The following is a 14,885-nucleotide window of genomic DNA, read 5'->3' as shown; positions in this document are numbered from 1 at the left end:
CGTGATCTTATATCAAATATTGCCACATTTCCCGGGATCAGTGATCATGATGTTGTTGTCACTAAGTTATCTTGTTCAGCCCAAACCTGTCGCCGTTCAGGACTACGCAAGGTGTTCTTTTACGAAAAAGGCGGCTACGCCTCACTGTCGGCCAAACTTGACGCATTTTTGCCCCATTTCCGATCACATATCTCACGCCTTGATATTATTGGGTTATGGAATCTATTCAAAACAAAACTACTATCGTTAACACAAACCTTCATCCCTTCGCGTGTCATTTCGCCAAGCGCTGTAGCGATAAGCCATTGCTAACAAGAGATGTTCTAACGTTGATAAACAGAAAAAATAGATCGTTTCGTAGGTATATATATTGTCAGTTTCCTGACGTAAAGTTCACAAATGATAGAGCGGAATTGGGTCTTTGCAAAAGAGATGCGCAGAGTGCATAATACGTACGTTTCCAGTCTAGGCAATAAACTTAAATACAACTCAAAGGAGTTGTGGAAATACGTCAAAAACAAGAAAAATACCAGGCAGGCTATTCCAGACGTTATTGATGGTACAAACTACAGTGCCGATAAAAAAACAAAGGCTGAAAGTTTTAATTCATTTTTACACTCGGCTTTCACACAACCTGCAACCGCAGTCATCGTTTCGCAAAGCGTTTCCAGCCTAACAAAAATGAAGGAGCTTTTATTTTCCGAATGTGGCATCGTGTCTTTACTGCAGAAGATTAATATACATTCTGCCTCTGGTCCAGATGGCATATCAAATTTTGTCCTAAAGAACTGCGAGTCAGCTATTGTTCCGTTTTTAGTTCTACTCTTTGAAACCTCTCTTGAGTAAAAAGTTTTACCCCCTGAGCGGAAAAATGCAAACATAACTCCGATCCATAAGAGCGGTGGCAAGAACGTAACATGCAACTACAGACCTATTTCATTAACAAGCGTAGTATGTAAAACACTAGAGCATGTAATTTACACTAGCCTAATTATTCATCTGCAGAATAATAACTTCTTTTCATCAATGCAGCATGGTTTTAGGGCTGGGTTTTCTTGTGATACGCAATTCATTGAATTTACTCACGATATTGCAGCCTCAATTAACTTAGGTAAGCAGGTAGACTATTTTTAGATTTTCGAAAGGCATTTGATTCTGTTTGTCATGCACTTCTGTTACACAAAATATCCCTTCTCAATATACCTGCCACTCTCTATGCATGGATTCAAACATACCTCTACGAGAGAAAACAACGCGTGGTTCTGGACAGTGAGTGCTCATCAAGTGTGTCTGTGATGTGTGGTGTCCCACAGGGGACAGTTTTGGGCCCTCTATACTTTTCTTGATCTATATCAATGACCTTACTGACCGTACCACCAGCCGTGTTCGATTGTACGCGGATGATTGCTGTATCTATCGCGAAATCACTAGTGCGGCGGACTGTAAACATTTACAGAACGACCTGGACTCTATTTTATTATGGTGCCAATCCTGGAAAATGTCTCTTAATTTATCCAAATGCAAAGTCATTAGGTTTGCAACTAAAAAACAGCCAATGCTTATCAGTTATGTCATGGATGGAACCTGCCTGTCGGTCTCAAGAGAATACAAATATGTGGGGGTTGTATTCTCTGCCAATTTGTCATGTAATGCTTATATACATAAACCTCAAGGCTAGTCGAATGTTAAATTTCCTTAGACGAAACTTTAATCAGGCACCATCTAAGCTAAAAGAAACATTAATTCTGTCAAATATGTACGTCGAATTCTTGAGTACGCTTGCAGTACTTGGGATCCGTCCACCTAGTGCAACATTGCAGAACTTGAACGCGTACAGACACGTGCTGCTCGCTTTGTGTCAGGTAATTATGACTTCTCGAAAAGATTTCCAAAAACCTGGGGTGGCTGCTGCTTGAAACGAGAAGAAAATATCTGCGCTTCTCACTTTTTTATAATATCATTTACTCTATCTAGAACAGGAATCGATAAAGATATATATCTAAAGGAACCAACATATGTATCTGCACGAACGGACCATTCCCGAAAAGTGCGTGAATATGCTTGCCGGATAAATTTATTTAAGAACAGCTTCTTCCCTAAGACAGCACATGAGTGGAATGGTTTACCTTAAGATTTTGTTTCCGGGACCCCTTCGTCTTTTATCCAGGACCTGAAGAATATTATTTTTTAATTGGTTTTAGCATTGCTTTCAACTTCACATGTCTGTATTTCCGGTGTCCTCTAGTGTGATAAAGTAATGCAAATATCTAGACAACTACTTGTCACTGCTCGTTTCATGCCTTTCAATTTACAGCTGAATTTGTATTATGTCATCTGTGTACTCATATTGTTTTTTTTTTTCTTTCCCCCTACACGAATGCCTGCAAGGGCGCTGTAGGTATTTAAATAAATAAATAAATAAATAAATAAATAAATAAATAAATAAATAAATAAATAAATAAATAAATAAATAAATAAATAAATAAATAAATAAATAAATAATAGATAAATAAATAAATATAACCTGCCACACCGAGAGGTGACTTTCATGCCCGGCGATAAGTCCGGGTATGGAGCCCAATATCGTTGCGAGGATGCTCTGAAAAGCTTCTGCGACGTCGCACTTGACCCTACCAGATGCTCCGCCGCCTCAGTGCAGTGAACTACGAGGTGCTACCACAATGCACTGTCCGCTCCTCTCGACAGCCGAAGCCTGAAATAGTTCACGTCGTCAGAACGAAGCCATATTATAACCGTTTGTAGGGTGCAACCCAGAGCCAGAGACTCTCTCGTATAACTTGCCCGTTTTTCTACCGTTCCCCTACGTTTGCGGAATCGGGTCGATGCCTCTTGGAAGGGGGCAATGCCACACCGCTGTCTATCTTCTGGCGCCACTAAGTGGCCGAGCCATGCCTTGGCACGTGGCTGAGCCTCGTCCTCGTCTCTCGCTCGAGCTTCGCTTCATTAAACGGGCCAGCTCGGTTGTTCTGCAGCTTGCTACGTTTGTTGGTGGCAATATCATAGTTGAATATCACAGTTGCGTAACGTGAGCAGGAATATTCGCTGCAAACGTTGATGGGTAGGTGATAGAAGCAATGGCGAGAGGAAGACGTACCAGTCGATAGCTATTCGAGGAAAAAATGACCCAGAAAATGTAGCAGTTCTTGTGAGGGACCGAGCAGCATTAAATGAATGCACAGTGCGGTGGAATAGCCCTGAAGGTGGTTAGGTGCCAGGGATTATGGAGCGAGCTGTGTAATATCTTATAAAACAAGCAAAGGTTAGCTATGCGACAGTGAGGGCTTAGGTTCAGAAATTCGGATTGAAGTTAGAATGCTGTTACACTGTATTGAATGGGTAGTCAGAATTAATATTACGGCGCGGTTCTGCAAAGCTTCAAAGGCATCAGCTAGATAACTTTAATGTGGATGCCAGATAGGAGATGCATATTTATAAGCGATTTATATATTTATAAGCAATTCAAAAGCGAGTAATTTATCGTGCCGTGTTGCATGCCGTAGGTGAAGCTTCATAAATCCAAAAGGTTGGTTTGCCGATGATATGATGTTAGTGATATGAGTGCGCCACGAAATATCCCTGCATAGGGTTACTCCTAGGTACTAATGAGATTACACAGATTCGATAGCAGAATTGAGGATAGTGTAGGTAAATACAAGGGGATGTTAGCGACAATGACAGGAAAGAAGTTTGTATTTGTTCGCATTTAGCTCATGACCCATTGTTCGCACCCATGATGAACGTAGTGAAGATCAATTTGAAGAGCTGCTTGATGAGATGTGTTAGTCACTGCGCGATGGTTGACGTAATCGTCGGCGAACATGCGAACACTACACGTCAGATGTTTGGCAAATCGTTAATATAGATTAGAAACCGCAGTGGACTAAGGATCCAGCCTTGTGGGACGCCTGATGTTATAACCAGAGGGGACGGGAAAATGTTGGTTGTTAACGGAAACAAACTGGGGGCGGTTTAAATTCTTTCATTCATGCAAGGACGTTAGGATGCAAATTTAGCTGCTCCAGCTTTAGTAACAAACGGGCATGAGAGATGGTGTCAGAGGCTATTGCAAGATCTTAGAAAATAGCACCAGCTTGGATAATACGGTCAAGATTGTTGTGCAAATCATGAATAAAAAGCGCGAGCTGGTTTGCAAGAAAAGCCCTTGCGGAAACAATGCTGTGAAGAATGAAAAAGTTGTTACTATACAGATGGGTCATATTTTGAAAGTAAATGGCATGTTCCATAATTTTACTGGTGACGCTGATTAGAAGTGTGCTGTAATGGCCAACACTTTCCAGTCATCCTGTAGGCTTCCTGCAGCAAGAGCCTGTGTGAACAATAGTTACAGGTATTTAACAGTGTATGCGATAAGGGACAAGGAGGGCAACGTCATCACGAATATGGACAAGATAGTCAAAGTAGCCGAGGAGTTCTATACAGATCTCTGCAGTAGCCAAAGTAGTCAGGACCGTAAGGAGATTGGCGGTAGGGAAAAACAGGCAGACGGTCCACCAGTTACGAAGGACGAGGTCAAGAAAGCATTAGAAACTATGAAAAGGGGGAAATCAGCTGGAGATGATCAGATAACTACAGATTTGCTGAAGGACGGGGGGGATATCGTGTTAGAAAAGCTGGCCACCCTGTATACGCAGTGCCTGGTGTCATCGACGGTACCGCAACCATGGAAGAATGCAAACATTATCCTCATTCATAAGAAAGGGGACTCTAAGGACCTTAAAAATTACAGACCAATCAGCTTACTGTCTGTTACGTATAAGGTATTTGCTAAGGTAATCGCTAATAGAATCAGGACAACCTTAGACTGCAATCAAGCAAAGGATCAAGCAGGTTTTCGGAAACGGTACTCTACTATCGGCCATATCCATACCATCAATCAGGTGAAAGAAAAATGCTCGGAATATCACCAGCCCTTATACATAGCATTCATTGATTACGAAAAAGCATTTGACTCAGTTGAAACCTCAGCGGTGATGCAGGCATTGCGAAATCAGGGGGTAGACGAGCCGTACGTGAAAGTGCTGGAAAATATATATAGTGGCTGCACAGCAACCATAGTTCTGCATAAAGAAAGTAACAAAATTCCCATAATCAAAGGTGTTAGACAAGGAGACACAATCTCCCCAGTACTATTCACAGCTTGCTTAGAGGAAGTATTCAGAGAGTTGTAATGGGAGCAGTTAGGGATAAGGGTAGATAGAGAATACCTCAGTAATCTGCGATTTTCTGATGACATTGCCTTGCTAAGCAACTCGGGGGATGAACTGCAAATAATGATTGGTGACCTAGACAGGAAAAGTAGAAAGGTAGGCTTGAAAATTAATATGCAGAAGACTAAGGTAATGTTCAACAGCCTCGGAAAGGAACAGCAGTTTACATTAGGTAGCGAAGTACTGGAAGTAGTAGGTGAATATGTCTACTTAGGACAGATAGTAACCGCAGATCCGGACCATGAAAAGGAAATAACAAGAAGAATAAGACTGGGATGGAGCGCATTTGGCACGCACTCACAGATTATGACTAGCAGCTTACCGGTATCGCTAAAGAGGAAAGTATATAACAGTTGCATCTTACCTGTACTCACCTATGGGGCTGAAACGTGGAGGGTAAATAAGAGAGTTCTACTTAGGTTGAGGACAACCCAGAGGGCTATGGAACGAAAAATGGTAGGGGTAAAATTAAGAGATAGGAAGCGTGCAGAATGGGTCAGAGAAATAATTCAGGTTACCGAAATTCTAGTGGACATTAAGAAGAAGAAATGGGCATGGGCAGGACATGTAGTGCGAAGAGAGGATAACCGATGGTCGCTTAGGGTAACAAACTGGATTCCAAGGGAAGGAAAGCGTAGCAGGGGGCGGCAGAAAGTTAGGTGTGGCGGATGAGGTAAAGAAGTTTGCAGGGGTCAAGTGGATGCAGCTAGCACAGAACCGGGTTAAGTGGAGAAATGTGCGAGAGGCCTTCGCCCTGCAGTGGGTATAGTCAGGCTGATGATGATGATCGTTTAACAGTCATGTAATGTCGCCGACAGAATAAAATGGACCACGTATCAGAATTCAAACGCTTCTGTTCCGTAATATAATAGAAATAATGAGTTCGCGCTCCTCACGTGTGAAGACAAAAGTAAATATTACAAGCGTTGGCAAAAAGCATGCATTATGTTTTGCTAGTTAACGCGTGAGAAGGCTCTGACCACTAAAGCGTGGTCCATATTCTTCTTTGAATTCACTCCATCGACGCCAGCTGATGAAGAGAGCTTCATATTTTCTAATAGAGCCAAAATACGATGAAAGGAGGACAGACAGGGGGTGAGGGGAAGTACAGAGGTGTGATAAGGTGGTAATGCGCCAGGGGCACTGCGTATGTGATACCAAAATATTATTGGTGCAGCCCGCATGCTTTCTTTCGCGCGCGGCTGATCAGCGCTACTCGAGACCAGCTCTTCCATGTTTATTAATGAAGCGATGTAAAGATTGACTACATTTTAATTCCTTTACGTGCTCTAATTCTTGTCCTGTCGGCATCACGAGAGACCCCGAGCACATAAAAACACAAGCAAAAAGGTAATGCTTCGAGTGGAAGTAATAAGATCTGAAATTACTGAGAGTGAAAAGCCAATCCTTAATGATGCTAACTAAAATTTAGTACGTGTAATTGGTTAGATAATGTTGAATGAGTTAAAATTGGAGAAAATCTTTCTAAAATGTCAGAATGCTCAGAATAAAGAAGCAATGCTTAATGATTATAATGAAGAAATTTTATTGTACAAATGAGCAATTAATGACTAATAAATTAAAAAATAATCAATTAGAAAAAAGGTGCTTTAGCAGTGTCAGAACGTCAATGCCTTAGTCGATAATTAGAGAAATGTAGTTTGTAATTGGCCAATTATTAAGTAGAATACATAAAAACGAAAAACACGTCCAAATGTGTCAAATGGCACAGAATGGAAAGCCGGTGTTTGCGATGGGTCTATAAAAAAATAAAGAGCACAGTAATGCGAAAGCACGGATGCTACTGTTGGTTGCTTTTGGTTGCTTCTAGTTGCTTAATTCACTTCTTGTTTATCCATTTAGTCTTTGGTACTTTCAAATTGCGCGCCAATTCCTTCCCATGTCCTTTTTTGGCTCTACTTCCGGTTGCGTGACGTCACATCCTTGACGCCACATAATTCACTTAGTGTTTACCCATTTTAGTCTTCGGTAATTTCAAATTGCGCTCCAATCCCTTTCTATGCCCTTTTCCGGCTCTACTTCCGGTTGCGTGACGTTACGTCGTTGACATCACCCTAATTGACTGACTTAAGACTGATTTAGTCTTTGGTACTTTCAAATTACGCGCCAATTCCTTCCTGTGCCCTTTTTGGCTCGACTTCAGGTTACGGGACGTCACATCCTTGACGTCACCTTAAATGACTGATTTAATTAGCTATTTTAGTATTTTATACATTCAAACGTGGTGCCGAGCCATTGGCTAATGAGACCATTTTCGCCTTTACTTTTACATTTCTTGCATTTAAATAATTACCTAATTAACGTATTGGCCTAATTATATTTCGGACACAACATTCCGTCACCCTTTATCGATTGACACCACTCATTAACCCCTACCGCTTCTCAATTACAACTGCTGCGGACACGATTTTGCTGACGAGCCTGCGGACGCGGCCTGCGGACAGAAATCTGTGAACATAGCGACGCAATGCTTTCGCATTAATAAAAAAAAACATAGTTTAAGTGAAACACTAAATCGCGTCATACCTTTAATGGCGGAGCTATGTCTCCTCTAATGTTTTTCCTTCCTTCCTTCCCTCCTTCTCTTCTTGGACTTTTTTTCATGTTCCGGATGCCGCGCTAGACCTGACCAGTGCGGCGGATGCGATGTCGACGGTCGCTGAGACCGAGTCAGGAAAGGCCTTGCAAGTGAATGCAAGTTGTTGCTGAAGAGGCGGACATTTCGTCCACAAACGTGACCTATCGAACACCGAAGCCCGATCATGCGGCAGCGTATCAAGAGCTTAGCCAGATTAAAGAAGCGCAAGCAGCATATAAGAAGACTAGATTGAAAATGCGCTCCGTTCGGTGGCGTCAAACCAGCCAAGGCTACCGGGAGATAGTTCGTGGCGGTCGGGACAGCGGCTGGCATTGGACCAGAAGAAGGGAAGGAACAGGATTCTATTGTAATAAATAACAGACCAAACATCTTTGTGTGCAGCAAGCCGGACGAAGATCGGGCTGGAGGTGGTTCGAGTCGCCCGCGCATGCAGATGTGTACCGAAGATGTTCAGATCCCACCGAATGCATCCCCCACATCAATGGGAGAGGAGTGATGCAGGGCATAGAGCTGGCCATTGGAGCTAGCCTTGTGGCAGAGCATCTGCATCGCATCCAAAGGTACCAGGTCCACTAGGGATCAAACCAGAGAACGAAGGGCACAAGAAATCCATCGGTTTCTAATAGGTACAGGATTTACCCGGCCTAGTGCTCGGCTCTTCTTGGATGAAATGCCAAGGAAGGAAGAACGGGAGAGGTATTTGGATAATCCTATTAATCCGGAGGTAACTAGAGCTCGGTGAATGCGCAAACCTTTCTCAATCGTTGTCGTCTTCAGGAGATGAGATGAAGCAGTCTCGAGATTAGAGTACATATATAGCTGCCCATACAAAGAACTCTGTACAAGAAAAAAAAAATGTCTGCTATCGGTGCGGCAACCTTGGACATTGTTCAGACGTATATGTACGAACGGACCACCAAAGTGTAGGGGGTGGACTTAAGAATCCACCCGCGGACCACACGCGTGATACAAAGTGCAAAATATGTGGCAAGGGACATTTTACTGGAGAATACAAATGCACGGTAATCTTCCGAACTCCCTACATGGTGAAGAAACATTGATGGAAACTGCGAAAAGAACAAGCACTCGAAGCGGCAACCAAAACCGGTACGGGATCAAGAACTAGCCCAAAACCACTCGAGGGGCGAAACTGGGGTCCTTTCCGTGGCTACCAAAGCAAGAAGGCACAACGGAAGGACAGAAGGTTGACCGCCAACGGTGAAATAGCCGAGCGCCGCTCTTGATTACAGAGACATTGTCAAGATGTGGACACATACTACTATAGCAAGTCTAAACTTCAAATATAACATGCATTGTTAAATTGCCGCCTTTATTACTGTATCTTGGTGTGGTGTACTATACCACAAATGCAAATTGAAACGGGTTACGTACCATACAGAAACGTATAATTCGCCATACTGAGAACATGGTATGGATGGATACCACAAAAATGCTTTCAGATTACTTGAAATAATATGCAGTGGACATATTTGTGAATTACGCTTTGTAAAAAATCTTTTATTTCTCCCCTCTTGCTATTACTAACGAAATAGTCTCATATGCATGCCTAGAACGCCGATCCAAAATATACCGACACAAAATCTGGATATATCGGAAATCACCCGTTACCATATACATTATATAAACACTTAGCTTTGACCATAATCTTCTATCATTATTATACAAATACACACACATACAATTGGTTTCTATAGTAGGCAGATTAGGTGCTTACTTGTGTATATATTGTGAAGTACTCCGCCGACGACGAAGTGAAGAGTGCAGGAGCGAAGGGGAAGACGGCGATGAAGACAGAATAAAGCTGGAGAGAAGTTGCTGGCTGCTTGTCCGGTTACTGAGCTCACTTGACGATCGGCTAAGTATTGGGTTGCTGGTCCTGGTTTTGTCTTTCCCCTGTGCTTCTTTTGTTCTCTGTTGACTAACGCACGCGGTGACGTTGTCAATTTAAGGTAACGTCGACGCAGTCCCCCGGCCAAGGGCGCTCCCCTTGGTCGGCTTCCCTCCTGACCGATGATCTGCCCTTGGAAGCTTTTCAGAGCTCCGGTGTCCGCAACATCCCTGTGGCACTCGTACCTAAGCATGGGGGCACCATTAAAATGAACAACCCAGGAGCTGTTCGAGCTGCCCTTCAGGAAATCACTTCCTTCTACGAAGGAATAGCCGAGGTGCGCCAATTTGGTCGCGGCGGGATTCTTTGCCGTTCACCAGACCTGTCATGTATAAAGGATCTGCTAAAATGCTCTACTTCTGCCTCTCATCAGGTAAGCAGTTTTATCCCTTCACACCTGACTGCACAAAAGGTCTAGTCCGAGGTGTAGATTCCTTATTAAGTCCACAAGAAACCCTTGACCTCCTTTCCGCGGCAGGCGTTGTTGCGGTCTGTCGCTGTAGCCGGGAGATCAATAGTGTTCGTATGCCGACAGAATCGGTTATTGCTACATTTGCAGGCACAGTCTGTCCATCGGAGATTAAAGCGTGGCCTTTAATATTCATAGTAGATCCCCTACCATCAAAGCCTCTGCAGTGCAACAACTGCTGGTGTTATGGCCATACTGCAGGCGGTTGCAAATCCACTTTGCGGTGTTGCAAATGCGGCGATGCCCATAAAGCGCACTTATGCTCTGATCAAAATGTCAAATGTTGTCTTTTTGGCGGACTTCACTCAGCAAATTCTTTGGAATGTCCTGCTAGAGCGCATGAAATGAAAATTCTGGAGATTATATTGACCGCAAACGTTGCTCGAGGCGTGAGGCAATTCAAGAAATTAAAGACAGAGCTCATAGGTATGCAGGTGTGTCAGCCCGTTCAGGAGCATCATTAGGTTCCACGATGTCTAAAACCATAATAACTGCTGTGGAATCAACCATGACCAAAATGGTGGATAGGATTGTGACAACAGTCACAGAATGCATATACAACGTTCTGGCAGCTCAAATTTCTCAGACTGTGCAAACTGCTATGGTTTCTCCTACGGCACCTGGGCATTTACTATCAGTGAAGCACTCATTAGTTACAATGTCTTGTTCGCAAAATGAGTCTCTTTCCGCATCACCTATGCGAAATTCCAAGAAGTCAGACGAGGCTCATGATGCAGATACGGTGGAGACAGATACGCGAATCCTAAAACGCAGTGGATCCCCGTTGTCAAACCCGTCATCACCTCCCCCACAGGCAAAATCAAAAGAGTAACAGCTAGGCTCTAAACCAAAGGAAAACATTTTGGGGTAGGCTGTTGCTGCTGCCCGGATCACATAACCATAGGAAAGTTAAAATTCTTCAGTGGAACTGTAGATCTCTTCTTTCAGCTACTACAGATTTAATTTATCTTTCTTTAAAACATAATCAAGTAATAATCGTTTTGCAAGAAACTTGGCTTACAACTGAAAAACATTTTCACACAAAATTATCGATCATTCCGACAAGATCGGCAGTCAAGAGGTGGTGGGTTACTAATTCTAGTTTCTTCAAAATTTTGTCATAGGGCTAAGATTTCTTTTCAATATTCTACTTTAGATTCTGAAATATTGGCTTTAGATTTTGAAATTCCAGGGTTCAGTCCGTTTACATTAGCGAATGTTTATTTCCCTCATGGTGTTCAGGACACCAGATCTCTAGACTACCTACTAGTTAATTGTCAGAATTCGGTTATTTTGGCTGGAGATTTTAATTCGCACCATGTTTCGTGGGATTACAAGACGGATCCCTGCGGCAAGCGTCTGTGGGATTGGCGTTCAGACAATAACCTTAACTGCATGAATTCTGGCTTACCAACATTTGTACGTGCTCACAGTCAATCTGTGATAGATTTAACTTTTTCCAGCACTAGTGTTTCTATACTAAATTGGTCGACAATTGATAGTGGCACCTCTAGCGACCATATACCTATTGTTTTTGAGATTAACTGCCGCTTAACTCTGCCGACATCTCAGTTGAGATCATACGTAAATTATAACCAGTTTCACTCATTTTTGATTTCGTCTCTTGAGTCAGTGGTTGAGTCTACGGAAGAGTTAAAATCGCAAACATTATGCCAGGCTATTGCATCCTGTCGTAAGAAGTGTGAATTCTTAGTACGTGCATCTAAAGGCAATACATCAACAAAATGGTGGAATGCAGATTGTTCGCGCGATTACAGAAGAAGAAAGGCTGCATGGAAGAAGCTCCTTCACAACCAGTGCCCCAAAAATTGGCATGATTATAAATTTTTTGCAGCTACATTTAAACGCACAGTCGCACAAGCGAAAGATAATTATGATACTAAGTATTTCAATTAACTTTCACAATCTAATAACCGACGTGCACTTTTCAGGTTTTTAAAATCACAGAAAAAGCTTCCTGTCTCAGAAAAATTACCCTCATGCGTTTCGACTCCTAAAGAAGCTCTTAAAACAGTAGAAAACATCGCTAAAGTTTTAGAAAAGCGTTTTTTGTCAACACTTCCCAAATCACCTATGTTTGTAGGCCCAGTATAAACGGTTAAGGATGTTCCTAAAATTACATTTTCTCAGCTTTCTTCGATTGTAATGACATTGCCAGCTGCTGCGCCTGGCCCTGATGGAGTAACGTCAAAAATGTTAAAGATCCTCTTTGAGGTGTCTCCAAATCCCTTGTTAGAATTGGTAAATAACTCAATTATTCATTCTTAGATACCTGGTGACTGGAAACTAGCCAAAGTGATTCCTTTACGGAAACATAATGGTGGTGGCTCTACTTTGGACTATATCAGACCAATATTTTTAACATCAAACTTGGTAAAATTAATTGAAAGGGTCGTACTCAAACGGGTTACCGAGTTCGTCGAACAAAAACATATTCTTAGTCCCTGTCAAATCGGATTTCGTGCAAAATTTTCAATATGGAATGCACATACCGACCTTGAGAGTCGAATTCTTCTTGCGCGGCGTAAAAAAATGCATGCTGCATTGGTGACTCTCGATATAGAGAAGGCTTATGATAGTGTAGAGCCCCGAATTTTATTGCACAGATTAGAATCTCTACGTTTTCCACAATACTTAATTGATTAGATATCTACATTCCTACAAAACAGACAATTTTACTGTTCATTGAATGGAGTGCATTCTGGCAATTATCAACAAACCAGAGGTGTCCCTCAAGGGGCAGTTCTCTCGCTCTTGCCCTTTAACATTTTAATGAGTTCACTTCCCACTCATCAGGAGGTTCGCACGTATGTCTATGCGGATGACATCGCATTCTTTACGGCTGCACCTGACATTCAATCCCTCAACAGGCGCCTGCAATCGTACCTAAGCTCCCTTCAAAATTGGTTATGTGACTTAAGATTTACATTAAACGTTAAAAAGTGCGCGTTCCTTGTTTTCCAAATTCAGGATCCGGTAAATCTTTCTCTAACATTTAAGCAGGAAATGATTCCTCAAGTTAAGTCTTTGAAATATCTAGGGGTGATTTACGATGACCATCTGGCATGGAAGGATCACATTGAACATGTTGCAGCGAAGGGGGCACGTGCTGTGAGTATGTTGCGCAGGTTAAGCAATCCAAGGTCTGGGATGCGGCGAGACGCACTTTTAATGATTCATGTTATGTATGTCCGCCCAATTATAGAATTTGGATCTGTGTTATTTTCTGGTTCACCTGCTTACAAAATTCGTCCGCTTGTTCTTTTAGAGCGGGAAGCGCTTAGATTATGCCTTGGGCTCCCCAAATTTGTGGCTAACAATGTATTACACCTTGAAGCCCGAATACCACCGTTGTTAACTAGATTACAATGCTTGACTGTCCAGACGTATCTAAAAATATATGAATCACAATTGCACCGCTCCATATCAGTTTTTTGTTGCGAGCCAGACTCCTTTTTTGCATTCGGATGGCCTCGGTTTCATACCCCGCAGGGAATTCTAGTGCAAAATCTGTTACAACCTTTGCACGTAGTCCTTTCTAACATCCTTCCAACAAAAGTAAGTGCATCTTCGGTTCAAATTGTCTATGATGACATTTGCCCAAATAATGCAAAACACTTATCACCTCACATTTTAAATGGATTCTTAGAAGATCATTTACAAAGTCTTCCCGTTAGCATAACGATAGCAACAGATGCTTCTCAATTTAATGAAAAAGCCGACGTTTGAATATATTGTTCACTTTTAGACTGGGCTTTTTCAGCCCGTCTTCCGGATTTTACTCCAATTTTGCAGGCGGAGTTGCTGGCGGTGGTGCTTGCTCTGCGCAAACTAGACCCAACATACTCAACAGTGGCTGTAATTACAGACTCTTATTCATTGTGCTTGTCGTTTTCTTCGAATATGGATTCGCCAATTTTAAACACCTCTCTTTCATTGCTCCCCTCACATTTGAGCCTCATACATATAGTGTGGGTATCAGGACACAGTAATGTGACAGCCAATGAGGTTGCTGACAGACTAGCTAAAGATTCTCTGAATGGCCCGGTATTGCCCATCCTCCCGGCAACAGCGTACATAACAGCAGCACGATTTCGGCGTCGTGCCTTATTAAGCACGCAGTCTGGATCTATTTTATCATCGGATGACTACCTGCATCTCAAGTATTCCTGGAATAGGAAATCATGTCAATCAAGGCAGACTGAGGTCTCTCTAACCAGGCTACGCTGTCGTATTCCGCCCCTAAATTTCTATATGCACAGGTCTGGTTTGGCGCTTTCTCCTGTCTGCGCATTCTGCGGGGAACCGGAAACAATAGATCATTTCTTGATATTTTGCCGCCGTTTTACCACGATGAGAAAACGGTATTTAGAGAAGCCGTTACAACAGCTGGGTCTTAATTTGAGCAGCCAAATTTTATTATCGTTCGGTGCCACCATGCTTGGGTACAGCCACAGGCCTGTTTTTAACGCCATTCAAAACTTCTTAATAGAAACAAAACGACTACCTTGCTAATATGCTTTGAAGTTTTAATCTGTACATATAAATCTTACTATTCTCCTACTGCGTGTGTTAGTATTTACTCTTTTATATTTTGGTTTTTCATATTTACATTTC

This window comes from Amblyomma maculatum, unplaced genomic scaffold, assembly GCF_055883805.1.
Source record: "Amblyomma maculatum isolate TAMU_Amacu unplaced genomic scaffold, ASM5588380v1 scaffold_16, whole genome shotgun sequence".
Taxonomy (NCBI): domain Eukaryota; kingdom Metazoa; phylum Arthropoda; class Arachnida; order Ixodida; family Ixodidae; genus Amblyomma; species Amblyomma maculatum.
Note: the sequence above shows the minus strand (reverse complement) of the source record.